Consider the following 25,041-nt stretch of genomic DNA (forward strand, 5'->3'; position numbering starts at 1 on the left):
ATTCCCACCAACAGTGAACAAAGCTTCCTTTTTTCCCACATCCCCACCAACACTGATTGTTCCTTGTGTTTTTTATTTTAGCCTTCCTGACAGGTGTGAGGTGATACCTTGTTGTGATTTTGATTTGCATTTCCCTGGTGATGAATGATGTTGAGCATCTTTTCATGTGTCTGTTGGCCATCTACATGTCTTCTTTGGAGAACTGTCTGTTCATGCCTTCTGCCCATTTTTAATTGAATTGTTTGTATTTTGGTGTTGAGTTTTATAATTTATTTATATACATTTGGGAAACTAACCCCTTTATTACATGTCATTTGCAACTATCTTCTCCCATTCAGTAGGCTGTCTTTTAGTTTTGTTGATTATTTCCTTTGCTGTGAAGTAACTTTATTTTGATGTAGTCCTAATATTTTATTTTTGCTTCTGTTTCCCTTGCCTCAGGAGACATAGCTAGAAAAATGTTGCTATGGCCAATGTAATGTCAGAGACATTACTGCCTGTGTTCTCTCCTAGGATTTGTATGGTTTCAGGTCTCACATGTAGGTCCTTAATCCATTTTGACTTTATTTTTGTGTATGGTATAAAAAAGTGGCCCAGTTTCCTTCTTTTATGTGTTTCTGTCCAGTTCTCCTAGCACCTTTTGTTGAAGAGATTATTTTTTCCTATTACATATTCTTGCCTCTTTTGTCAAAGATTAATTGATCATATCATCATGGGTTTGTTTCTGGGCTCTCTATTCTGTTCTTTTGATCTGTATATCTATTTTTGTGCCAGTACCACAGTGTTTTGATTACTACAGTTTTGTAGTATACCTTGAAATATGGGATTGTGATACCTCCAGTTTTGTTCTTTTTAAATAATTCTTTGGCTATTCAGGGTCTTTTGTTGTTCCATACAAATTCTAGTATTTTTTGTTCTACTTCTTTGAAAAATACTATCTGCATTTTGATAGGATTGCATTCAATCTATAGATTGCTTTGGGTAATATGGACATTAAAACAGTATTTGTTCTTCCGATCCATGAGCATAGATCATACTATTTTAAAGTAAATTTTTACAAAAGATTGAATTATTATTTAGAATCCTGTAAAGGGAAATCTTTCATTTGTTCAATTTCTTGGCTTTTTTTTTTTTCAGCTTTATAAAGATATACTTGACATACAACATTTTATAAGTTTATAGTGTAAAACATGTTGATTTGATACACTTACATACTGCAAAATGTTTACAACTCTGGCATTAGTTAATGCCTCCGTCACATCACAAAATTACCATCCTTTTGTGGTGAGAACATTTAAGGTCTACTTTCATAGCAACTTTCAAGTATATAATACAGTATTATTAGCTGTGATCACCATGGTGTACATTAAATCCTTAGAACTTATTCATCTTACAACTGGAAATTTGTCACCTTTGACCTACATTTTCCTCTTTTCTCCCAGCCCCTAGCCCCTGGGAATCACTATTCTACTCGGCCTTTTTTTTAGATTCCACATATAAGTGAATATAGTATTTCTTTCTTTGCTTGATTTATTTCACTTACCATGATTCCCTCAAGGTCCATCCATGTGTCTCAAGTGCAGGATTTCATTCTTTCTCATGGATGAATAATATTTCATTACCTTATATTTATATTTTTATTTATGTTTATGTTTATTTATCCAATCTTGGCTTTTGTGAATAATGCTGCAAGGAGTGAGATATCTTCCAGTAGATGCCCAGAAGTGGAATGGCTGGAGCATGTGGCAGTTCTGTGTGCAATTTTTTGAGGACCCTCCATACTGTCTTCCCTAGCGGCTGCACCAGTTGGCATTCCCACAAGCAGTGCCCAGGTGTTCCCTTTACTCCACATCCACGCCAACACTTCTTAGGTTATGTCCTGTCTTTTGGATGTGGCTATCTTTTCTGACGTTAGTTGTACTCACTTGCTTTGGAATTTTAATATTTGGAAGCTGAGAGTGGAGAGCAGTGTTGGTGTGTCCTGTCTTATTCTCATTATACACCTCCCTACAGTTTCCTCCGCTCCCCTCAAAGGACCCACGGCTCAGAACCAATGTTATACTGATGACTTAGAGCTCTGCTTCTCTAGAGATGTTGCAGATCAGATTCCCGAGATTATGGACAGCTGCCTCTGCTTCGTCTGGCCTTCCCTCTAGGTGACAGGAGGGGATGCCAACTCTAGTGCCAGTTTTCCTGCAGGGGCTTGGCTTTGGTCTTCCAACATCCTCAGGGACCATTATGTCACCCAAGCCCAGTGGACCTAGAGTTGCTGCTCATTTTGTCTTGTGTTGTAATGTTTCCGAGTGTTTCAATCTCACCTCCTCAGTAGGGTAAGCCTTGTTCTATTTTTATTTTTTGAGTGAGGTCAAGACTTGAGTATTGTTTTGGGGAAGATGAAGGTTCTGTGTGGTTCAAATGCCATCCTGCCCACAAATAATGTCCTTTGGTTTCTATGGTATAAAAATGTACAAGACACACCTTCCTGTTGCTAATATTTACATGTTTTATGACATTAACTTCCACAAATTATTGAATTACTAGGCTAACAGAGCTTAGGTCTCTTTACCATAGAGACCTCTGCTCAAACCTTTCTGCAATAGAGTTTAAAGTAAGTAAGGAGTTAAGGGCAAAAAGAAATTCTCTTCTGCCACAAAATAAGTGTTTTTTCGAGTCGGCACGATGAGTTAACATTGATCTTATTTCTGAACTTCTGTAGCTTGAAACCTTTAAAGGTATTTTAGTGTTTAGTTCTTGGACTTTAGTTGCTGTCTTAAGGGCTTAGCTTCAGACTATCCCCTCCTGCATGGGGCCTTTTCTGACTGTTTGAACGTGTCTCTTCCCATGCTTTCTTCTACTGCTGCACGCAGACACAATCAGAGTTTGCACCTTATAGAGTCTCACGTAATTATGCACTTTTTGGGGGGGGGTGGCGGGGGAGTGGTTGAGCTGTAATTATTCTGTATGTGTTCCAGTCTTAACTCCTCAATGGTGTTGTCTTACAAGGGCAGACTGTGTTTTGTTACTTTTGTGAGCACGCTCTGATGGCTTATGTAACAAAGAGATGGGTGCTGAGCAAGGTCTTACTTTCTCGGAGATGAGTGGGACTTCTCCAGCCAGCGGTGCTTCCTTAGCTGGGTGTGCTGATCTGGATACGTCCCTCAAGAATGTACCTCCCCGACCAGAAGGCGTTGTATAGTGTGATTTATATTTTATGTATCCAGTGTGATAGGGTGTCAATTTATCAGCTAATCAGAGAATTGGAAGGAAACATTGGGGACATACAATCCAGTGGTTCTCAAATGTGTTTTTAGTCAGGGAGCACTGCCTTTAAAAACCCCAATATAAAATGGATGAAAGAGGTGGTGGTAAATCTCTTCTTTCTCCATGCAATCCAAGAGAGAAATAGAGACACACTTTGCCTTCACTCTCTTACCACTCTTTCCTCCATCTCTTGGGATGTGACCCAATGTGTAAACGGAGAACCCAGAGTCCACAGAACATATTTGAAAACTCTGATCTACTTCATACCCCTTATTTGTACAAACTGAGACCATCCCCCTGCCCACCTTGGAGGGGGAAGGTGTCTTGTTTAGTCTCACAGCAGGTTGGATTTAGGGCTGGCTCTTTATCCAGTTCCCTATTCTTACTGCCTTTTCTACGTGATAGGGTCTCCTATCAGAGGTAGAAAAAAATCCGAAAATTTAAATTGAACTGTTCATAGAAATGTTATGGGGTGCTCCCTTTTTATGCTGTGCCTCCAGATACCTCCTCTTGGGGTGAACCCTACATAATGGAGCCTGTGCAGCCCACCCTCAACCCACTAGCTCAGACCTTGGGGACAGGCAGCTTCCTGAAACATGTGAGAAAGCTTCAGCTTCATTCAGTCTTCCAGAAAGTGTTTCACCCAAGCCTAACTATTTAACTTAGCTCAGTTCTTCCTTCTAGCCCCCACTAAGTTTCTGACTCACCCACAACACGCCTGTCCAGGAAATCTTCACTACAAGTACAGCTGAGCAGAGGGGTGGGTCTGGAGGGGCTCCAGTGCTAGGTGAGAAGGTTTAGGAACATGCTAGTTTATATGGTTTTCTAGGTTAAAAAAAAAAAAAAAAAGGATTCAGTGAGACTTCCTACCAAATTTTTGAATTTAATTTTTGAATAGTTCACCAAAAATCCAGAAACCAAGGGGTGCCTGGTGGTACAGTTTGTTAAGTCTCTGACTCTTGATTTTGGCTCAAGGTGGAGCCCCTTTTCTGGCTCTGTGCTCAGTGGGGATTCTGCTTGTCCCTCCCCTCTGCTCCTCTTCCTCTCTCTCTCAAATAAAGAAGTTAATAAAATCTTAAAAAAAAGAGAGACCAAGATTCTAGACAGATTCAGGGTTTAAAAAAATATGTTCATAGAAAAGTCAATAATTAGATTTCTTAAAAGAAGTTAATAATCTTCAGGGTATGGAAGAAAACTGTGATAGACAACAGCTATGAAGCTTTCATTATATCCTTCAGCTAAATTAATGAACATATTTAGAGAGGATTATAGTCCAAAAGGTACTTTTAAGGATATCATCTCATTGAATTTTTACACCACCACTGAGAGGAAGGTCTTCATAGAACTATTTTACAGATGAGTAAATTGAGGTTGGGAGCAGATAAATAACCGCTTGCCCAAAGTCCCACAGGCCAAAGCAGTGAAGATAGGCCCCTAGTCCAGATGCTTCTGTTTCTGGATTTCATATTCTTTTGTGCCCTTTAAAAGGCAGACTGCTGGACAGGACAGACGATTGATCTGAGCCAGTTCGGTAGTTTTTATGTACAGTGATGCCTCATTAATCTCATATTACTGGGGAATGAGCTGTTCTACATAAGTGAATATTTCATGTAATGGAAGCATTAAGCACTAAAGCTTAACATAAAACTTAACCATTTTGAAGGGAATCTTTCTGGCTTGCATTAGACATTTTTGTTCTGTAGGTCACTTCCTGCGCCAGCCCCATTTTCTCTGTCCCCAGTCCTTGTTGTCTGGCTTCTGCGGAGCCAACCCTGTCCAGGCTTGGGGCCAATGAAGCCACGGGCCTGGGTGTGCGTGGATAGTCCCTACCTCAGTGGAAACTGGAACCTGAGTTTGGGGCTCCAGTCGCTTATGGAAATGTGGATGGATTTAAGCCTGAGGACCTTCCTGATCACTGAGCTATCACTACCCAGTCTCCCACCATCATGGCCTGGACAGCAGATGCTGTGGAGCCGTTCTGTAAGCACCTGCTGCTCAGTTTTCCATAAGAGACTATAGATTCTGAGGGGCAGGCTGGTTATTGTCTAGCAGATCTGGCGGCCTAACCCATACTCTCCATGGCCATTTGACCCAAGACAGAGCCCTGCTTCAATATTGATATTCTTATTTAAAGACTTGTGCCTTCACCTGATGTTAAGATGCCCATAAACCAGAGTATCTTTGTTGTGTCTCACCCACCTCTTTGGACATGACCCTTGGACTTCGGTGATGGCTCAGGGCATCCTGGGTGGGCAGATCTGGCTAGTTTTCCTTAGTTCTCATACTTGATTGTGGCATGCTCTACTCTTTAGGTGAAAACTTCCAAGCATAACCATGGGCTTGGGTCAGGCCATTTATGATAATCTGATTTCATTTTTAAAGTCACTTAAAACTTTTATCCACATTGGAAGGCTGCTAAAGGAAACAAACAAATCAGGGTGCCTGGGTGGCTCAGTGGGTTAAAGCCTCTGCCTTCGGCCCAGGTCCTGATCCCAGGGTCCTGGGATCAAGCTCCACATCGGGCTCTCTGTTCAGCGGGGAGCCTGCTTCCCGGCCCCCCACTCCCCACCCTCTCTGCCTGCTTCTCTGCCTACTTGTGATCTCTGTCTGTCAAATAAATAAATAAATAAATTTTTTTAAAAAAGGAAACAAATAAACAAACAAGCAACCAAACCCAAAGTCCCCTGCTCTATTCTTCTGTAAGCTTTTGAGTGTTGTGTTAGTGCTTGACTTACCAAATTTTATCATTTTCCACTTTTTATTGGCTTTTTATTATGAAGGTGAGGACTTCACATCCTTATATGATCCAACATCATTGCTTTCCCTCCTGTTTTCAAAAGAATTTGATAATTACCTCAAAATGTTTAATTAAAGCCGTATAAAATGTTTGCCTGATTCTCTGGTATTTTATGATTATACTTCCTTTTTTATTCAAAATATTTGGCTTCCTGGAGTTAATAGTCAACTTTATTTCCCCCAACCTACTTCTTTGTCTATGCTCTTAACACTGATTGTTTCCCAAGTTTCCAACTCCAGTGACTAGCCAGCCCAAAGCATCAGCTTTCCTTTGTTCTTGGGAGATGTTCTTCTGGGAGTCCTCAGTCCTCCTGCTCCTCTCTGACCTTGTTGTGACCTAGACCTGCTCTACAGATGTGCTCTTGGCTCTTCTTTTTGCTTCTCTCCTGAGATGTGTTTCTTATTTATTAAATCCCACCTCTTTCCCACCCTTGGTATATGCCCCGATTTCAGTAGAGCATATCCTTCAGTAGTTTCTTGAGAAAGCATTCATGAGAAATATTTCTTGAGACCCTGAGAGTGTTGATACGTATTATTACCTCTTCGCACATAACTCATGATTTGACTGAATGTAGCATTCTGGGATGCAGATATTTATTCAAAATTTGAAGCTGTTGCTCCATTGACTTCTAGCTTTGACTCTGTTGTTGAGAATCAGATGACATTCATATTCGCAGTCGTTTGATGTGAGCTAGTTATTTATAACTTGAGGATTTTAGTATCTTCTCTTTATCCCCAGCGCTCTGAAATTTCACATCAGTGTAACTTGACGTGGGGGTTTCTTTATTTATTGTGCTATACATTCAATAGACTTTTATAACATGAATATTTATGTCTCCCACTTATGAGAATATTTCATGCACCAATATTTTGATAACTTCCCTTTATTTTACCCTGTTTTCTTTTTCTGGAACTCTATTACACAGTGCTTAGACTTCCTGAGCTGACTAATACTCCAGTTTCCTCATATCTCCTACTGTCTGACTGTCTTTTTGTTCAGCTTTCTGAGTAAGTCTTTTTACTCTCCATTCCAAAATTTTGATTGAATTTTTTTCTGGGGACTCTCTTATCCAGCTATCACATTGTCAAACTGTAATTGTTCTGATTTGTCTTCTGTTCCTTAAAAAATGCAGCTTTCTGTTCTTTTGCTATGAAGGGTATTTTCCCCATCTCTTTAGGGCTATCAGTTACATACGTTTAAAGTTTTCTTCCTCCTTCACTGTCTTGATTTCCTCTGGGTTCTTTTTCTGTTTGTTTTGGTCTTGATTTTCCTTATTGGAGGCTTACTTCTGGTGCTTTGGGTTTGATTATATTGGAGCAGACTGGTCACTTTTTGGGAGGGGAGGAGCAGGGCTTGTCAACTATATGATGTGGCTGGCTGGGGATCCAAGTGCTCAGGGGAAAACCCTACATTGAGAGTGTAGTATGTGTAAATACTGAGCGTCAGGGTTTAGAGATCTTTTCTCTGGGTGTAGTCTGTTTCCCCCAGTAAGAGTCCTCCAGTTTCCTGCCTTGTCCTAGTTCCTCTCATTTGAGTCTTTCCAGGGATCGGAGGCCTGACCTAGCTGGCTTCTCACTGGCTTCCTTCTGGAGACCCTTGCTGTTTTGCTGTATCAGCTCTAATCATTTCATTTGATCCTTTCTAGCTTAGAAATATTGGGTGACATCTCTTGTCCATGTGGATATTTTTCTCTCTCCTTTTCCTTGTGGAAATCATATACACACATTTCACACTCCTGTCCTTTTAAGTAGGGTATAGGAGGGAAGCAGAGATAAGCCCTGCATTCCCTCTCCCGTGTTTAACCAGATGTCATCATTTGCTATCTCAGTGAGAGCTTACCGAGTGTAGTTTAAATTTCCCCTGCTTTCTTGGACACCCATGTGGATATTAACTGCAGTGTGTGTAAGTCTTTGAGAGGTCCTTCAAGCGTGTATGGTCATGGGTACCTGTAGTATTTCCCTACCCACTGTGCTTAAAACAATCGTATCGGCTTTTTGTAGGTATTGCTTTCATTCATTCATTCTCCTTCCTCTGGTTCATTCATTTAGCATTTATTGTGCATATACTATGTACCCAGCCCTGGGTATACAGCAATGAACCAGATAAAATCCTGACTTCTTGAAGGTTTCTGTTTTCTCCCTTGGGCTTTCACTTCTTATCATTGTCAGTGGTCTTGCCTGTTTCAGCTAATTTTCCCCTCCTAATGTGGTGTGAGCCCAGCAAATAGAGCAATCAAGTTACTGGACCAGTGTAGCAAGGAAGAATAAATTGATGGTGAGCCTGTGCCTACCAGCTTCTGGGAGATATAAAATGTATGGACTTTGTAACATTGGCTGATGCTTTTCATGGGTTCTCTTTCTCTCTTTTTGCCCTCCTTTTGAGTCATGGTTATATTTTTGATAGTTAAAATAGTCAGAAGAGGGGCTTCTGAGTATAGCGCTTGTTTAGGATCAAGGAATTTTAGAGCTGGGGGATATCTTTGAGGGCACGCAATAAAATCTTTTTATTTTATAGTTGTGGTAGTTCATGCATGCCTAGAGAGGTAAAAGGAATTGCTCAAGGTCACCCGGTTAGTGATTGGCTGATCCAAGGCTGGAGCTGAGAGCCCTGGGGGCTTTGCACGAAGAAACGCTCAGATTTATAACCTTCAGAAGCTTGCATGGAAAATGAGCTGCCAGTTCAGCTAGTGGGAAATGGCAACAGTGATGAGGCTCACTCTTCAGAAGGAAGAAAGTGGATCTCATTAGCATACCGGGGCATCTTCGGCTAGAGCCAACCCGAGGCTGAGACAGAAAGAGCTTTAATGTCCGCACCCCTCTTCTGTGTAATGTAATTACATCTTCACTTCAGCTTAACTGGAAAAAGAGCTTGAATTTACACTGCACACGATTTTTACGTGATTTCTGCTGATCACTGTTTAACAAGGTATTCCACGGGAGAAGTTTGTTAGCTTTAATAGCCCTTAAATTACTTATGGCAATTACCTGCCTTACTTTCAACTCCATGGAGGTTATTAAAATGCTCTCATGGCAACTGTAAAGAAATATAAAAATGGGTAAAGATGAAATTATACCCTTTCCCTGAAGGCGTTTTCTTGGAATGTATTTGCATTGCTTTTATACAAGGGGAGGCATTTAGTTCAAGATAAATATCCTAACCACAGAGGCTTAATCAACCTAAAAGCAGACATATCTCATTAAAAATTTTTTTTTTCTCATCCCACAGGTTTATTCCAGTGCTGTCCTCGCAGAGGTAACTGGGAAGTATTTCAGCTGAGATTTAATAAGCGTTTGCTGAGCCTCTAGCGTATGTGAGCCGCTGTACCAGATAATGTCACATACACTATTCCATCCGAATTCAAAGAACCCCTGAGAGTGATGTGAAATTCTACCCATTTTACAGATCAAGAAACTGAGGCTCATAGAAGGGTGGAAAACACAAGATGACAGAAACAGTGAGTATAATAGATGGGATCCCAATTCAATCTCGATTCCAGCACAACTTACACGCTGTCACCACTACCCCTACTAATTGCGTGACCTTACCCGTGGTCAGAGGTCCTTCTGTGATATTGTTTGCAGGATTCCCAGGAGGTGTTTTTTTCTTCTAGCTGATCACTGAAATGCCATTGCTTCTTGTCCTTTGGGCTTACGTGCTTTCTTTTTGGGATTCTCTTGCAGAAACCAAAACCCAGATTTGAGGAAAGCTTTACGTGAGTCTCTAACCCCCGAATGCCTTGCTTACTCCCAGTGCAGTCTGTGGGCCACTAGCATTAGCATCGCTGGGAACAAGTTAGGAAAGTAGACATCACTGGGAACATGTTAGGAAAGTAGATTCTCAGGCCCTGCCTCAGACCTACTCAGTTGAAATCCACATGCCAACAAGATCGCAGGTGATGCACGTGCAGAGTCGAGTCTGGGAAGCACCGTTCAAGTCTGAGGGCGTCTGCCAGAGACTTCCATTTGAAGTTATTGATCACGGGGTGGCATATGGAGAGACGGAGAGAGGACTGGGCAGAGGGGAGGGTTCTGCTTCATGGGAGGACTTGCCATGTGGATCCCACCAACATCCTCATCAGGTCTGAGAATCGCTCTGAGTAACTAATACCAGAAGGAGGTAGTCCATGCACAGCCGTACCACAATCCCTTCCTTACGATGCCTGTTGTGATTATTTCCTTAAAAATAACCTGCAGCGTTTTCCTGTGAAATGGGCGGATGTGTCTCTGCCTCCTGTGGTCAGGACAACCTCTCCAAACCATGCCTCCCTAGTCTTTTCTTTTCATCCTGTCCTCTCCCCGGGGTTCCTATGTTTCTGTCTCTCTCTGACTTAGTTCTGAGCATCCTGATCCGAAAATCTCCTAGAAGCTTCTCACTGGACGTACCTAACTCCAAATGCATCGCCTGCCCTCTTCTCCGTCAACAGAGCTGTTTTCATCAGTGGTCAACGGTGACACTGATTTATTAATCCAGTCAGTCATTCTGCAAGGAGTTACTATACAGATGCTATGAGTTGGTCACTGTTAATGATCCTGTTTTTAAAGGCTGACACCCCAACAGAAAATGGAAACACACAAACCCAATTATACCGCAGTGTGCTAAGAGTGAGGTTAGTCTGCACTGTTCAGTTCAGCATCCATTACCCGCACATAGCCCCTGAGCCCTGGAAATGCAGCCATCGTGATTGAGACATGCCATAAGTGTACAGACACACCGTTCTGGAAACTTCGACTGAAAAAAAAGATAATGCAAAATACCTCAATATTTTATTTTCTTTCTTTCTTTCTTTTTTTTTCTTTTTTATTAAGGATTGATTTACTTATTTGAGAGAAAGCTTGAGAGATCACAAGCAGGACAGGGAGAGAGAATCTCAAGAGGACTCTGCACTAAGCTCAGAGTCTGACTTGGGGCCTGGGCTCAGACCCTGAGATCACAACCTGAGCCAAAACCAAGAGTTGGTTGCTTAACCGACTGTGCCAACCAGGTGCCATCTCAATATTTTAAAAGTATTTTTTAAAAGATTTATTTTAGAGAGAGAGAGAGAGAGAGCATGCAAGAAGGAGGAGGGGCAGAAGGAGCAAATCCTCAAGCAGTCTCCCAGCTGAGCGAGGAGCCAGACGTGGGGCTTGATCTCATGACCCTGAGCTCATGACCTGAGCAGAAACTGAGAGTCAGAGCCACCAGGGGTCCCTCAACTTTTTTTTTTAAAAAATACTGATTACATGTTGAATTGATCCTGTCTGGGATATATTAGGTTAAATAAAATGTATTTTTGAAATTAGGTTGACCTGACTCTTTTTTAAAATCCTGTATCTAGGCTATTTAAAATTATACATTGGCAGGCATTGTATTTCTTCTTGTTTTTTTTTTTTTTTAATTTTTTAAATTTTTAAAATTTATTTTCAGCGTAACAGTATTCATTGTTTTTGCACCACACCCAGTGCTCCATGCAATCTGTGCCCTCTCCAATACCCACCACCTGGTTCCCCAAACCCCCCCCCCCCCCCCCGCCCCTTCAAAACCCTCAGATTGTTTTTCAGAGTCCATAGTCTCTCATGGTTCACCTCCCCTTCCAATTTCCCTCAACTCCCTTCTCCTCTCCATCTCCCCATGTCCTCCATGCGATTTGTTATGGCGTTGTATTTCTATTGGGTCATGCTCCTTATGGGTTCTGGAGTATAGTCAAACCACAGAGTCAGGGAAGGTTTTAAAAGGGGGAAGGGGCAATAGGAGTTCTCCAGGTGAAGGAGAGAGTTCACTGTGGCTTTGGTGACCAGGAAAGCCTGTGAGTTGCAGTGCAAGCAAATGAACGGAACGGTCGTTTTTCCATTCCCAGCAACTATGTGGCAATGGGGGAAGATGGGAAGCTTCAGGATGTGTCCAGCCAGAGAAGCAGAGTTCTCTCTTGCACAGTCACATTCTCGAACAGAGCCCTGCCCTCTGCCTTGTTGTCCCACTGCCCGGCTTTCTGAAGAAGCCCCTCACTTCCCTGCACTCCCCTCCAAGTGAAGCCATTGCTTCCAAGTGCAGACTGCAGTGTGAGAGAGTGAAATAAAATTCATTCCTGACTGCAGACGAAGGGCTAAGGATAGTTCAAGGTTTATGTGTGTTGTTCTGTTGTCTCTGCTAAGTGATGACTTAAAATCAATTATAATCAAATGGAAAGAGGCAGAAGTTGCTGATCCCTGAGACTTCGGGGCAGGACAGGGGAGGCCGGGATTTCTTTCTCTCATTTCTTTCTCCTTCCATAAAACTTGACACTTGAGATCCCAGGTTTACCCTGTGGTTGAGAGTTCTGAGGTGTGGCGTCTTTTTAGTAGATGGGAGACTTCTACCCCAAGTCTGTCAGAGTGAGGGCTGTGGGATCGCACAGGGGAGGGAGGGCCTGTCCCTCAGTAGAGCAGCAGCTGGGGGTCTCTTCATCTCCCTTCTGTTTTGGGCAAACGCAGGGCTCCTCTGGGAGGTCCCAGGACTACAAAAGACAGGTGCCAGCGACCTAGGTAACCTTGAGAGAAAGATCTCATAGGGGAGAGTAACCGGAGATTTTACCTGTAGACTGAGAGCTGGTTCTGGAGATAGTGTGCACTTTATTCAGTAAACATTTATTGGGTTATTTCTCTATTTCTCTGGGGGTGGAGGAAAAGGAAGGAAAACACTATAATCCTGTGAGATTAGGTATTTTTGTCCCTGTCTGATGGATGAGAAAGCCGAGGTTACATTCTTTGCTCCAGATGGTCTTAAACTCCAGGTCACTGACCGCAGCTTTGTTTTCTTATCCTCTCCAAAGCCTCCCCCCAACACCCTTGGCTCAGTTCTGTCCATTTCTACTCTGTTGAGGCCCCCAGGTCCTGGTGATCCTGAAAGGGAGGGTTTGGGAGGGGCGTCTGAGGCGGGCTCTGAGCAGTATGTGTTGCAAAGGGTAAGCAGTGGGGGTCAGGTCTTGAGTAAGCCAACTTAGCAAATCCTGCCCAATGCCCTCCTCCAGACAGCAACTTTTTTGGGGTGAAGGGAGGAAACACTGCTACAACATAGTTCTCTATATTTTTATTCTTTTTTCTTCTGTGACTTGGTGTCTCAGACTGACCACCAATACGTTTATGATATAAAGTAAAATTTCCTCTAGCTTATCGTATAATACGCCATAATCCCCATCCCCCAGGCCAGCCAAAGCACCTGGAGAGCACCCAGTTCTAAGCTCTGGTTGCCAGATGTCTGAATCCAACCCTGAAAAGTCAGTTTTGATTTTTCAGGATCCAAACTATGAGAATATCAGACATATAAGTAAAATAAGTTTATACCGTTTTGGCTGATAAATATTTATCAAGTATGTGAGGTGTTTTTGCTGAAACCATCTGGCAAGTCTGCCTCTTCGCTCTCCTCCTTCAGACATGCCAGAGTTTAATGTCTGGATCTTTATATCCACCCCACCCCGTTAAAATGGTGAAGAGTTAATCCCTAATGAGATGGTATTAGTAGGTAGGACTTGGGCGAGGTAATTAGGTTTAGATTAGGTCAGGAGAATGGAGCCCATGATGAGATTAGAGTCATCATAAGGAGAGGGAGACCCTGGCGCTCCTTTACCCTTCCTGTGGGGACACAACAGAAAAGCAGTCATCTGCCAGTCTTGCAAGAGCCTGACCAAGCTGACACCCTGATCTCGGACTTTCTAGTCTCCAGAACTGTGAGAAATAATTGTCTGTTGTTTAAGCCGCCCGGTGTTGGTATTGTGTTGTGATCGTCTGAGCTGATCAAGACAAGACCTAAATACCACGTCAAGGTGAGCATGAAAGAAAGGAAGGATTTAACCATGCAAGAGAAAAGGCAGCTACGGAGGTCTGTAGAAGTCTCATTCTGCCCCTAGTTTGACAGATGTGGAGAGTGTGAGCCCAGAAGAGGGGACGTGGCTGAGTAAGGAAAACTGTAGTAGACACGGCCGGCCGGGCTGGGAGCAGGCTTCCTGAGGGAGGGTCCCACAGGGCTGCCTTCAGAGAGGCTGCTTCAGTTAGGAAGCAGAGAACAGGAAAATCCCATAGCCTCTTTCATCAAAGAGAACTCGGTCTTTGCTCTGAGCTAGGATGGCTGTGCTGTGTGGAGGAGCTCACGCGGGTCTGGGTAGGGATTTGGCATTCAGCTCCACACTCCACCATGGGAGAGGGTCTGTTGCCTCAGACAGAGGCTCTGAAATTTTCGGTACCTCCCTCTCGCTGTCGGTGGATGAGGGGCCTGTAGGACTTGCTGGATTAATCAGGTGAGGTGTGGAGAGATGTCAAGAGACTCTCTGGAGAATCAGATCAATACCACACATGAAAACAAAGCTGACTTTGAAGCCCCTGAGTTCACAAAGGAAAGTTTCTTTGCTGCTAAGACAAGTTAGAACAACACAAAAATGGTTAAAAATAGTTCAGGAATTTTCTTTTTTTCCCTTCAGCAAGCTTTGGCTTTGGGAAGGGATTTTTCCTGGAGTGTATCCGGGCATGTATGGATCAATAGGAGGCGGAGAGAACTGTGAAGGCAAATGAGTTTGCTTCTGTTGCTTGACTGCTAATCTGGAAAGCCGCCTCTCTCTGTCCCGGCACGGAAGACTTACGCTTCTGACTGCTGATGGCTACATGAGCCCTCTCTTCCCGGCCTGGGCTCTCGTTCTGGAGCTCTCCTCCTTCCCACCCCAATTTATAGGTGCCTAGTCTATCCACCCTCACCCCCATTCCTTCAAAGCCTTGGTCACAAGTGCTTGAAGCTCGTTAGGTAGCCAGATCCTGCTCAAGAAGGTTGTGTTGGCTATCAGTGCTTTACTCACAAGAGAGGCTAATGCTCTGTGGTTTGATTCAAGTGATTTATGGCCTGGATGCCTCCATTTTCTTATCAATGAATAACTGAGTCGTGCTCTACCAACCTGAAGATGGTGGCAAGATTCAAAACCCTTGTGAATGAATGGATGGATGGATGGATGGAAGAATGAATGAATGAATGAATGAAAAGGCCCTTGTCAAACTGTAGCATGCCTTATAAAATGTAAGATAACATTAGTAAATACTTAGTTTAAAGAAGTAATTATCTGAGTTCATGTCACGTTAAGGGGAAGATAATTATTGGTAGGTGCCTCCTCAAAGCACCTTCTGACTTGCCCATGTAGACCCATCATTTCTCCACCTGTGCCTCAGTTTTTCCCTACTCCTTTGTTTAATCCCTCTTCTTCTAGAGATAGGAGGGAGTGCCCAAGGTGACCTCTAACATAGAGATGGAACAATTAGCCAAGGCAAGCCTTACCCGAGCTGACCCAGAGTGGAACTGGGGGCAGCCATGGGAGAAGAATCCGAATACTTTGTCTTTTACTCCTTCCAGGGGCCCACCTGAGCCCTAGACTGGACTCTCTTGGGAGTAGATGTTGGGCAAGACTTTTCAATTGCCCAGAATTGGTAGGGGTCCAAAAATGAGGCTGAAGAGGTACCGCATGAGCCACATTCTAAAGAGAGAAGTTAAAAATGCATCCCTCTTCTGGCCCAGCCTTACTGAGAGGTGGCAGCTGTCTCGGGCAATGTTCCCCACTCATGGCTATGCAGGAGTTCATTGCTCTGAGAAGACATGCGGGATGGGAGAGAGTTATCAGGGTCCAGAGCCTCGGGGCCTCAGGACCCTGGGAAAGGAAGAGAGCCTTTTCCCAAGGCTGAAGGAGAGCAGGGGAGGGCTCCAAGAGTATCATGCATGAAGATTTCAGGTGCCTGTAAGAAGGGACAGATGATGTTTCATTTTCTAGAGGGATGTTCATTACTGATCTATTCTGGGCCATGTGTGCAAGGGACAAGAGTAGGTATCATAGAAACAGTCTGCATTTATGTTTGGTGGGCAAAGACGTGAGGATTTCTATGGGTCAAGGAAACTAGCAAATAGGACTCCAGAGGACCCTAGCAGAAGATACTATTGGGTCCACTCCCAGTGATGGTCTGCAGGGTATGGGCGGCAGGGAGCTGGAGCTCCCTCTCCCATAGGGAACTGTGCTCAGGAAGTCTTTACAAGAAGCCCCATGTGTGGGGTCCCTAAGGGAGAGCAAGCACTTGGTTTCCTGCCATGTGAAGGCCACTTTCTGTTTGCTAGGAATGCAGCTATACCCAGTAGCTGTGAATGGCGGTTGATTAGAGAGATGTATGACATCATTACCCTGAAGAATAGAGAGGAGGAGGCACCCTGAGCTAGACCAGGCCCTCCTCTCTCCTCCTTTGCTCCAAGAGCCAGGGTCCCTACTCATTCCTGTACTTCGCTGAAAGATGGAGTGTGAGAGAAGTTTAAAACTGGACTGAATAAGTTTTAATAACTGGAAGTAGCCCCCCAACTTACGAATTCTGTTCAGCTGTCATTAAGAAGTCTGCTTTCCAGTGGGCAGGGTAAAAATCATTAAAAAACAAAAAAAAAAGGTTTGTATTTGCACTTCCTGTTGAGCTGTGACACCTCAGTAAACTACCTGCATTGAGGAAAGGGGACAAAAAGGCAAGAACCTTGTAGGTATTCATTTCATTGCCCACATGCCTCTGTTTCCTGTTTTGTTTCCCTGCTAAAGCATTGAGTTTGTCCCAAGGACCTAGCATGATGGCTGGTCCATCAGACGTGGGTTCCAGCATGTGGGACGACCAGGGTCCCTTGCTCCTGATATGCCTTTGGCAGCAGCAGTAGGAGGAACCTGAAGGATTAAGTCCTGAAGCCCCAGAAGTCCTCAGAGATGTCTGCAGGCAGCTGTCCTGAGGTCCTGCTGGGAATCTCACCGGCCAGGCCGGCTGTGAGCTCAGCGGAAGTCTCTGGACTTCTGCTCAGGGATCTGTGGTCAGATAGCTCTCCTGGTCTCTTGGCCTTGATCCAGGCACCTGTGTCGTCTTGTAGCCCTCAGGAGTTGGATTGTCCTTTAGATGGATCTGGTCGGGAACCCTTCCCCATGGTCAAGTGGGCCACCTCTGTCTCCCTTGCTGATGCTTGGTTTTGGGGGTTGCTGCCCGAGGAGGGCCACCTTGACGGGTTATCTTGAAAGGTGTTAGGGGATTTTAGGCCACAAGGTGGCAGCAGAGGACTAGCCTGGTCAGAGGCTCCCCGCTGGTGGAGTTGGGAGACCCCCTGGGGGGTAGGGAGGTGGAAATTCTGTACCACCAGGGCAGGTTGGAAAGGAAAAGGAGTGAGCCAGGATTTAGGAGGGCCAAGGACACTCATTCTAGGGCGCAGAAAGATTCCAAAGCAGTCTTGAGATGAAACTTGAACAGAAAGACTATGATCAGGAATGTTTACGGTGACCTTGGCAATGTGCTTAACACCTAACATATGATATGTTTCTTAGAACATCCTTATAATTATCCCCACTCTACTTGTGGGAAAATAGAGGTTCAGATTAATTACTTGCCCAAGTTCACATCGCTCTTAGGAGCCAGGGATAAAATCAAATCTGTCTGATTTTAAAGCCTAAGCGCTAAACTGTGTTAAGCAGTTCAAGCGTCAGGATAGACCAGTAGTTCTCCAAGTGTGGTCCTGGGAACCCCAGTACTGGTATTACTCAGCGACTGGTTAGAAATGCCGACTCTCGGGCCCTACCCCAGGTCTGCTGAATTGGCAACTCTGAAATGGGGCTCAGCAACCCTATGGGGTTCTGATGCCAGTTCCAGGTTGGGAACCACTAGTGTAGACAGTAGTCCAACCTGCTTAAATGCTGGGCTGTGGCTTTGCTTCTGGGAGTCCCCTCTCACTGTGTAGTCGCTGCTTTGCCCTGAGCTGGAATAACCTTGCTGCTGACTTGAGGCCAGCTGGCCCCAAAGATAAAGTAGTTATTTTAGGGTTGCCCCAATTCTGCCCCTGAGTTGCCAACATCTCTTTCTCTCCTTCAGCTGTGGGGGAAAAAAGGTCTTTGTGGAACTTGGAACTTTTCTCTTCATTAACATGACAAACAGGCTCCCTAGATCAAGGGCAGCCGGGTGAGACCAGCCTGGAATTTAGAATCTCCTTATAAATAAAGTCTCTTTAAGCATTAATGAAAGACATGGGATCTTTATGGCGCCATTCATTTCTGATCTTGCCAATTCAGTAGCTGGAGAGTGTCTTCTGTCTTCCCCCCTGCCACTAATTATGGAACTCTGCCCTAATGTGCGGTACAGGTTTTTGCAAAATCGTTATTCATCTAAAAATATTATGTAATAGGTAAGACTGGAGGAAAAGACTCCACATTGTTAATATTTGTATGTCTAGCTAGGAATTTCTGGGTGATTTTTCACTTGTTTCTTTGTGCCTTTATTTATTTAACTTTGAAGTGTGTGTAACTTTTTCAGGAAGAGAGGAAAATAATAAATAAACCTTTTAATCTGGAAGATGAACCCAGCGGAATATAAGTTCAAAGCCTGAAATTCCTGTTGGGGGTGATTTGACTAGGGAAGAGCTGTGTGAAGTTTTCATATAACCATATAGGGGGAAAAATCTCATTAATTATCACTTTCTTCATTTGAAATTTATGATCACATCTGTAGGAGGCAGGAGCACTTTCTGCTGAGGCTGCGGAGGACCTTAAAGACAAGACAATGTTTAGGAGAACAGATTGTTTATATGGAGTTGGAACTACCTTCGACATTCTCATTGATGTGGTTGTTTTATACTTTCCTTACGTATTTGTTAGATTATAGGTAGTAACCCTGTGCATTAGCACCTGTCTCACCTTGACATTGGACTTTCAAATGTATCAGTATATCAACTCTACCAGCATACCAAGTCTGTCAAGCTCGAAATAGTCATGAATGTTTTTTATCCAGACAAATACGTAAATCCTGTCTCCAGGCTGAGTCCCAGACGTTCCATGGGTTGGACATTTGATGCTACAGAGGAATGAAAGCAATAAGACCTACTGAAGTGACTACCTCTCAGAGAATGGGCTTCTGGGGATTGCAAACCTTTTTAGAAGCCAGGCAGCCTTGGGAAGTAGATAATACCTTAAGGGCAAACTCATCATTATCAAAGCATCCTTCCTCTGAGGTCCACAAAGCATGGCCTGGCCCACCTCAAAGACAAGCAGGTTCCCGGACTCCCACTAGATCTCAGGGAAGCCTGTGAGGACAGAGGGTCTCAGCGATGGCGTTTGAAGTAAACGCCCGTGGATCCCAATGAGCTAACCCCCTGTCCTTTCCAGAAGGGATGGTGGCTCCTCAGAGTCTGGGAGGACTGAGCGGGAACACCAAGCCCTTTTCTACAGGATTCTGGGCACACAGGGCTTGAGACTGCAAGATGTGTAGGACTGAACGCCATCTCTGCACACGTTGTCTCCTGTTCGTCTCCCTCATTAGAATGTAAGCTTCCTAAAAGCCAGACCCGTCTCTCAACTTTAAGGTGGTATCCTCAGCCTCCAAAACATAGTAGATGATACTCAATAAATGTACACTGAATGACTATGTGGAGGTTATCAGAAACTCTGTTTATGACATTTGTTGACATTTCGGTTAGGTTAGGGCACTTTCCTAATAATTCAAGAAATTATATTTTCTTTTCAGCAACAGCATATTACGAACTCCAGTAACCAGGGTACCAGTAGGGAACATCTAAAATGATGCCAAGAGGAAGTTTTCTTGCTACAAAAACCCCATGGACCCTTCACATCTAAGAACTTGAAAACAGTGGTTCAGACTTGTTTATTTTGTTAGCAGCAGAGCTCTTTCTTCAGTGGAAATCTGAGGCAGAGACCCAATGTATAAACAAGATAAAAGTGGGGATGCTCAGGTTCAAGCCAGAGGGGAGGGCAGAGTGGAGGCTCTGGGCCTGTCCCCTTCTTTTCTTCTTCCTAAGAATCCCAAAGCAGCTCCCTGCCACACCTGGGACAGTGGATCTCAGCCTTGGCTGCATATTAGAGTCACGTGGGCAGCTTTAAAGGCACAGACGTGCAAACCGCACCCCATGAACTGCCCATGCCTGGCGGCAGAGGAGCAAGTGTTGCTCTGCTTTCCTTGGTTGTTTTTCCCTCTCTTGAGAGCACACACAGGATTTTCGGTGTGAGTTAGCCTTTGTCATAGAACAGTATTGAGAGAGCATAGCACTCAGAGTCAGAAAGAGCAAAGTTCAAATTCCAACTTTACCACTTTCTAATTCTGTGCTTTTGGACTCATTAATTTAGTCCTTTATGGACAAAAATCCGTGAAAGAATAAAGTCTGTCAGAGCAGGGATATTGCCTATCTTGTTTAATTGATGCGCCTAGTATCGACACACGGGATACTCAATAAGCATCAGTTCAAATAATGAATAACTCATTAATTATTCATGGCCTCAGGGCGGATTGCATCTAGGTTTTAAAGGTTCTCAACACTGTGGTCTGAACATAAGTGCTGTGCTGTTTTCACCTGCCAGGTTCTCCAGTGTACAAGGGTTAGTTCCGCTCTTACCGCACGCTCTCCTTTCTGTGTGGGGTTCATGGGCAAGCTAGACAAGGCAGGACGAGGGCACAGAATGAATGTGGGATTGCTGCTCCAAGTCTGCTCAGGACGGAAGAGCAGACACAGGGAAGGAAGCTGGAAAGCTCATCTCTGAACCACAGAAATGGAGGGTCATTCATTCACTTGTTCAATTTGTTATTAGTTAATTACTTTACCAGTTTTACCTTCTGTCTGTAGCTGTCCCCAATTCCTACCTGGCAGAATAATCAGGCCCCATACCTGCGTATTGTGAAATTCTTTTTTTTTTAAAAATATTTTATTTATTTATTTGACAGAGATCACAAGTAGGCAGAGAGGCAGGCAGAGAGACGGGGAAGCAGACTCCCCGCTGAGCAGAGAGCCGGATGCGGGGCTGGATCCCAGTACCCTGAGACCATGACTTGAGCTGAAGGCAGAGGCTTAAACCGCTGAGCCACCCAGGTGTCCCCATCTTATGAAATTCTAAGTGTATCTTTGTTGAAGCTTTTGTCACATTATATTATTGAATCTCCTGTCTGTCCTCTATGATGATTTACGAGCTTGTTGAGAGGAGATTCTGATTCATTTTTCTTCTAGTAGGTGCTGAATTAGTTTTCTAAGTTAGATTAAATCATTGAAAATGCTCTGTAGGAATGCTTATTCTAGAGACTGGAGAACCTAACCACTTGCCTACACGTTGACTTGGTCATTGGCTTTCCCATGGTTGACAACGTATGCTGGATTAATCTGTGTATGCTGAGTTTGATCACAAGAGTAAAAAGCATCTGGAAATGACCATTTATGTAGAGAATACAAAAGCACTGCTCATAGTTTAAAATGAAGTAAAAGAATATTATATACAAAAAAGCTTATTCTGTTTATATGGAAAGGTGAGGAGGACATCCATCTCTCTTGCAGTGGATGTTAATGGGGACATTTCTCCACACTGCTGTCCTTCCTTCCTGTAAAGAAGGCTTGACTGCTGCAAGTACAGGCCTCTCTCCATGCCTGTATTCACCTCAACCCTGGGCAGGTACAGAGATTATTATAAATCAGAGAAGAATAACCAGGCAGGAGTAGCTCAGGTCTTCCTATCCTGCTTGTGTTTCCTGAGCGTGAAGAGTGTTCTCTGCAGCTCCGTAAAGAATGGTCTTTTCAGAGGCTCCATTCTGTCACTTGTCCAGGGACTGCTCCTGTGCAGGGAGGCCTGCCTTGACCTAGTGTCACCTATGACAGCATGAGGAAGTCTGCCCTCATCACCTGATGAGTAGTTAGGGATTCTGCTGGCTCTCCTATAAATCCGTATCTCCCAACTTAGCGTCTGTCAGTATTAGATTGCTATTTTGGCCACCATCTTTGTTTTGTATCGTATTTCTCAAAATGTTCAAAGCCCAGGTAGAGAAGGTGGGTTTTGTTTTTGAAAATACCTCTCTGAGACTGCAGCAGCAGACACTCCATGGCATTTGGCTTCGTGGTGTATGTGTTCTAAATACGTTAGCTTCCATCAAGCAAAAATAGGAAGCCTAGAACGTCTATGCATGGAAGATTTAGCGGCAGGTCCCATGTTGGCATCCTCAAGAACAAGGCACAGGGCAGGGGTGGAGGAGTAAAAAAAATTACATTTCTGGAGTGCTCACCCAGTAATAATTCATGCGTGGTCCCTCAGCAGGTAAAGATTTGAACCATTCTGTGAAAACCTGACCAGGCTGAGTGCCTGAGGCATGGTAGAGACTCAACAGATGGGTTGGTGCAAGAGATGAGTGGATACATGAACTGGTGAACGAGCAAGAGAAATTGAGGAACAAAAGAGGGAAAGTGGAGGTAGGAACGAAAAGGGAGAAGGAAGAGGAGATGAAATTCAGACACATTGGGAGGGTCGTCATTATTGCCAGCTCTCATCCGAGGCTCTTCGAAGTACAAATGGCTTGATTCACCTCCAGACACTTTGCTTTTCAAGCTTCTTAGGGCCAGTGAGCTCGCTTCCTAGCAAGCTAACCAGTGCAAGATAGACTGAGAAATTGATACAAGTGGTTTCTGCTCGGGGAGAACAAGATGATACTTTAAAAAAATGTCTCAGTAGGGCCACGAAAATGCCTGCATGGTCTCGATGCCTCCTCGCATTGACTCACCTGGGAGACACAGTTTATAAAGTCTGTAGACTGTTTTTATTTTACTTTTTTTAGGAAACTTCTTGAGGTCGGCAGAATAATTATTGTTATCTTCATCTTATAAATCAGTAAATAGAAGTGCACGAAAATCAAAATGATCATCCAAAGATTGCACAGCTAATAAGAGGATGTCCCTGGAGATCAAATTTAAAACTTCTGATGTGGGGCACCTGGGTAGCTCAGTCGGTTAAGCGTCTGTCTTTAGCTCATGTCATGATCTCAGGGTCCTGGGATCAAGCCCTGTGGCAGGCTTCCTGCTCAGCGGGAAGTCTGCTTCTCTCCTGTCTGCCCCTCCCCTGCTTTTGCTCCCTCTTTCTCTCTCAAATAAAATCTTAATAAATAGAAAAAAAGAAAGAACCAGCCCCTGGATGAACTGAGTTTGTGGTCTCAACTCGTGGTCAAGTTCTGTAGGACTCATCTTCATATATTAAAAATAAATAAATAAAACTTCTGATGCCATTTCTAGTTCAAGATTTATAAGTTCATCAGCACTATTCTTTCATACAGTTTGTGACTGTAACAAGTTGGTTAGGTATCCAAAGTTCATGGTTCCATAACATCATTCTCATCTTTCAGCAGGCTGGTCACATCTGGAAATTGTCAAAGCTAGGGAAACTGCCTGCATCCTCAGAAGGAGCATTAGCCCAGTAAGAGATGGACCATTTCTTCAGATACAACTTGGAAAGTCTCAGCCTGTGATTAATGTTGCAAAGCATACTATTAGTAGTGTCATCTGGGAGTTCCTGGTGGACTGGGAGCTGATGACTCATGGCATTGCTTTGGGTCATTAACTGATGTGGCCATTGCTTTGATGGAAGGGTCTTGAGCTCTTATCTTTTGAAAAGCCTGGTTGATTGATTGATTGATAGAAAGTGGTCTCCTTGCCCAACATGGAGCCCAGTGTGGGGCTTGAACTCATGACCCTGAGACCAACACCTGAGCTGAGATTGAGTTGGATGCTTAGCTGACTGAGCAACCCAGGTGCCTGAACTCTTACCTTTCTAGCTGCTGATGAAAGCTTTTTTAAGGAAAATTAAAGGTTTTGGGGGGTCAGAGAGTTTTTAAAAAATTAGATCTTGTGCACAAACCTCTTTGTGGTAGAGTTCTTGGGGGTGTGAGTGTGGGTATACTTCCCAGATGATGTTCAAGATTTGTTTCTGATGTTTGGGAAAATAAGGGAGGAAGGCAGGTGATCTCTTCAAGCTCTGTCAAAAGAAGTAATCATGGAGCCACAATTGAGTTAGTTCATTTGGTGTTTTGGTTCAGAAAACAAAATCTGAAAAATTGGTTTAATTTTTTGTTACAGAGGATCGAGTGCCAGGGGAAGGGGCTGGAATTGGGGCCACAGCATGTAGGCTGGGTGGAATTATGGCCCCAGCCACCTCTATCTAGCTTTTGTATCTATCCTCTAGCCTTACACTGCCCCAGGGAGGCCGACAAGGCTGGGCATCTGTCCCCTGGGCTCTTAGGATGGCCCTGGAGTGGATACTGTTGATTTTTGACTATCTAGCTTCCATTCCTCCTCCTAACAGCACCTCAGTTTCCTTCTGGGGGGTTTACTCCTCTGTCTTGTGGAACAGTCGAGGAATGAGCTGAACCTCCACCACAGACCCCTGTGAGTGACCCCTGGGGATTCTCTCTCAGCTCTGCATAGCCAGGGAGCAGCATGCCACGTACACTAGTGGGATGGATTTTCTCTCCCCAAACTCTGAATCTGAAACAGAATGATCAAAACAGGAGGAATGCTAAGCATCTGCCTATCCGGCAGCAGCGTCCAGCGGGGCAGAGTGGTGTTTTTTTTCACAGTTTCTCAAGCTGTCCCATTGCTGAGGGCTGCAAGCCTGGTTCTCCAGCTTCCCTGCCCCATGAGCACCCACACAGCCTTGGATAAATTCTTTCGCTTCAGTTGCTCTGAGTTGTATTCTGTCATTTGTGATCCCTATGCCTGAACTGGAAAAGCTCTTTCACCTGTCCTCTTTCCTCCAGAAATCCTGCACGTTTTTCTAAACCAGCCCAAACCTGAAATTCTTTCAATGCCTCTCTCTTGCCTCTCTTGCCTACCAGGAGGCTCAGGCTCCTTAGTATGGCGGACAAGTCTCCTTACGAAGCCTGGATGGGAATGCAGCCTCCTGCCTGAGAACCATTGTTCTCACACTGTTCCCTTCTGACGTCAGTTTACTTGGTAAGCACCTTGTCTCTCTGAACTTTTTTTCTTTATAAAACCTTCGACCTTTTTCCTCCTAAAATTGACTCCTCTGGATGCAGTTTCTGTCCTGATCCACTTACTTGGCTCTCCACGACCCTAGTAAATGTACTTTGCTTGAAGGGGGCATTCTATCAGATTCACCTTTGCATTCCTGGTATCTGGGCCCAGAGTCCATTTTTCATTTTGTGTTTGCAAAATGGTGGGATGGGTGAAGGAGTTGT

At 44.0% G+C, this 25,041-nt stretch overlaps 1 long non-coding RNA gene across 1 annotated transcript in view; it reads left to right on the forward strand.

The window, feature by feature from the left end:
- The window catches only part of LOC132022491 (uncharacterized), a 96,386-nt gene that overhangs the window by 25,422 nt on the left and 45,923 nt on the right, over positions 1 to 25,041 (forward strand). The window contains exon 2 of the long non-coding RNA XR_009405593.1: positions 9,284 to 9,512. This is a non-coding gene — a long non-coding RNA (uncharacterized LOC132022491). The remainder of the gene's footprint in view (positions 1 to 9,283; positions 9,513 to 25,041) is intronic.

The sequence above is a fragment of the Mustela nigripes genome, chromosome 7, assembly GCF_022355385.1.
Source record: "Mustela nigripes isolate SB6536 chromosome 7, MUSNIG.SB6536, whole genome shotgun sequence".
NCBI classification, from domain to species: Eukaryota; Metazoa; Chordata; class Mammalia; order Carnivora; family Mustelidae; genus Mustela; species Mustela nigripes.